This window comes from Macaca thibetana, chromosome 13, assembly GCF_024542745.1.
Source record: "Macaca thibetana thibetana isolate TM-01 chromosome 13, ASM2454274v1, whole genome shotgun sequence".
NCBI lineage: Eukaryota > Metazoa > Chordata > Mammalia > Primates > Cercopithecidae > Macaca > Macaca thibetana.
The window spans coordinates 65,965,760-65,969,391 of record NC_065590.1 but is presented as its reverse complement, the minus strand read 5'-3'; positions in this window follow the sequence as shown (position 1 = coordinate 65,969,391).

Genomic DNA, 3,632 nt, shown 5'->3' with positions numbered 1-3,632 from the left:
GCATACATGTTATGCTGACCTCTAGGACAGTTTTTGTTGTTGTTGTTTTTTGTTTGTTTGTTTGTTTGTTTGTTTTGCCAGAAACTGAACTGTAGTGCTCTGTGTTTCCAATCACCTCCAAAATGCCCATTGCAAAATATTATTTTTTGTTCTATTCACTGGAACTGGTAGGATTTTAGTATTTAAGCCTTCATGGCTACAGTACTAAAAAAAAAAATGGTCCTATAAAGAACTGAAAGAATAAGTTATCTCTAGATTCTTAGCTCATTGCCAAGAGAGACTTGGAATCAATGAAAACACAGCCTGAGACTTGCACATCCTTAAGGACTCAACAGTTGAGATGAGATTCCAGATTCCACTGCTCCTGACTCTTTTGATCGATCCCTAGACCATGCTTCATGGCATGATAGAAATAGAAATTAACTTTTATCTATAGGGAAATATTTTTATAGCTGCTCACAATCTTCCCTGTAAAAGTGCCAATTTTACAAATGTTGTTGGCAACAGAAACATAAGTTGCACTGCCTCATAATAATCCTAAATGCAGCACAATAAAAACAAACACCCATGCCCTGTTCTTTACAGAGACTATTATTTCTTAACTCAAACTGGCATAGGCTAATATTTTTATTGGTTAGATTTATGTTCTTCCCCTTGTCTGCCTACTTTCTTGCCTCTTGCAAGCACATAAGAACATCTATCCTCATGACCATCAGAGCATTAATAACATTGTCAGTGTGACCCCAAAGGAGCATCCAGCTGCAACATCTGCTTCTCTGTCTATTCTCATACTTATTTAATTGCAAATCTCCCCTAACACACATACATCTTTAAAGAGTATCTCCCAAACAGTAAACACACTAAGTATGTGCACGTGCCACTGATGAGTAAGAACTTTCCCATTTAAGAACCATCTCAGTTTTCAAAGATGTTTTCAAAGATTAGCCTTAGTGAGTATATTATTTATGGTAATGCTATTTATAGAACCATTTCACCCATTATGAAACTAGGAACATGTCTATTAACACCTAAGCAATTTACCTTCTGAAATATCAGATGAGGCATATAAATAAAGTCTGGAGCCAAACTCTCTGGGTTCAGGGCATGATGCTGAAACTTATTAGTCTTATGACAGTTAGGTAGGTTACCGAACCTCTGGATATCTTCAACTCCATAGACAAATTTATAAAATTGGTTGTGCTGATTAGATATGTTACTATCTGTGAAGATCTTGACAACAGTTCTGATGCTATTTTCAATACTAGGCCTTGACTGATCCAGTGTCCTAGGAATATGGCAATGGTGACATGTAGTGCTCCTCTAGTTCTTCTTCTCTCCAAGCCTTAGGAAACTCCACCTGCCTTTGTCCTTATTCTAGCCCTGGGGAACTAGAAATGCTAAATGAATCAGCAAAGGCCAGGAAGGAACCTCTTTTATTTTTAATGTTAATTTGTAAAAGTTAAAAGTTAGAGTTTATGATACAGCAAAAGTTTTACAATGGTCATTTCTAAAACCTGAAAGACAGTAAATCATTTTTCTATATGGATAAAAAATACATAGAAATATAGGGCTTACCTATTATAGGGCTTAGCTATTTTTACATATGAAAGTCAAGTTGATATTTTTAAAAACAGTAATGTGGCAGGAGCAGAGCTTTTCTGTGGCTCTATTTGGAACAACACCTTCCTTTTCGTTTAGGCTGTTGCCTAGCAAGATGGAGCCCAAGCAGACACTTAGCAGGTTTTGCAAGGCAGCTATTTACTACATAGATATGTGATACCAATGGGGTGGAGGATTTACCTAGAGATCTATTTTTTTTTAATTCCAAAGAAATTTGCAAGCTTCTTTCTCAAAACTACCTGATTGACAAAGTTTTACTGAATATCTTTTGTAAAAAAGAGTTTCTTTCTTTAGACTTCATTTACAGCCTTTCGACATGAAAATAACATATGAATAGCTTCTTTTTTAAAAAAGAAAGACTTCTGTTATAAAAATGATATGTGCTTAATACTAAAAAATGAAATCATGCGTGACAGGACAGTCAAGAGAAGAAAGCTTAAATAAGCCAAAATCAAATCACCCTGAAGGAAGTGCTGTTAGCGTTTGGTGTCCATGGTCTCAGACATGCCCATATGCCTAAAGACAAAGCCAAAAATATGAGAAAGAAAGAAAAAGAGTAGAAAAACAGACTATGAAATCATTTTTATAACATATATTAACTTATTTCTCTCATGTTTAGATGAAGAAATTAACCTACCCCCATGACACAAATTTATGTATGTAACAAGCCTGCACTTGTACCCTTGAACTTAAGAGTTAAATTTAAAAATAAAATAATAAAAAAACAAAGCTGCTGTAAACAAACAAACAAAAAGAAACTAGAATTTGGGGTAAATTTTAGATAATATTTCTTTACCATAGACGTATTATTTGCTGAAATATTGGTCAAATCACCATGGAAGTAGTGCTGTTAGCATTTGTTGTAGATGGTCTCAGACACGCCCATATACCTAGAGACAAAGTCAAAAATAAGGGAAAGAAGAAAGAAAAAGGGTAGAAAAACAGATTCAGACCATGACATTATTTTTATGAGATATTAACTTATTTCTCTCATGTTTAGATGAAGAAAATAAACTACCCCCATCACACAAGCTTACTTATGTAACAAACCTGCATGTTTACTCCTGAACTTAAAAGTTAAATTAAAAAATAAAAAAGTAAACAAAGCTGCTGTAAACAAATAAAAAAAGAAATGAAACTAATATTTGGGGTAAATTCTAGATAATATTTTTTTCATATATACTATTTTCTGAAATATCAGTCAAGAGTCATAAAACTTTATTAATAACATGAAAATATTGGAATCATTAAAAAACTGGTTCTCCACTTCAATGGGTTAAATACTTAGCCCCCACTCTTTTCCTCAAAGTTCCTCTTGTCCTGAATATTTTGCAGAGATTCAGATTTGCTTTTATGTTGCATTTTATCATCCGGTAGTTTTATTAGTTTTAAAAATGACTGTATTATTTTTTCTATAATGCATTTAAGAATGTATTTTGCTTCCTTTTCAGATGAAGGGCAGCTGGGAGAGCATGATCTTCTTGGGCCATCCTTGAAGACGTTATTCCAGAAGTCTATTTTATACGCCTCTAGAATTGTGGATTATTGTGAAGAAGACTGATTTTTCCTCATATGTGATTTTCTCTTCTACCTGAGTGCAAGTTTTATTTCATTCCTGAGATTCAGAGACAAGGGACCTTATAACAACTTTTGCCAAAGAATGTCCAGCATCCCTCTTAGCTTTGCAGCTCTGTTCTCGTCTTTACTTCTCCTTTGTTTCTGTAATTTCATTTACGTAATATTTCTCTTTCTTTCTGCAAGTCTTCTGCTCCTTTTCAGCTTGTTGTTGTTGTTCCTATTTGAGACATAGTGATGAGTCCAAATCACTTGCTTGGTTTGCACATATGTGAGATAATGAGTATTCACTGGACCGTATTTAGTGTTTCTGGATGTAATGATGTGTTTCCTGTTTACTTCACAATATTGGCACTTCTAGGTGAAAAGGTGCTATGAGAGGCAAGGGATAAATAAACATTAGAAGCCAGTACTTACTGTACAAAAATAGAGTCACT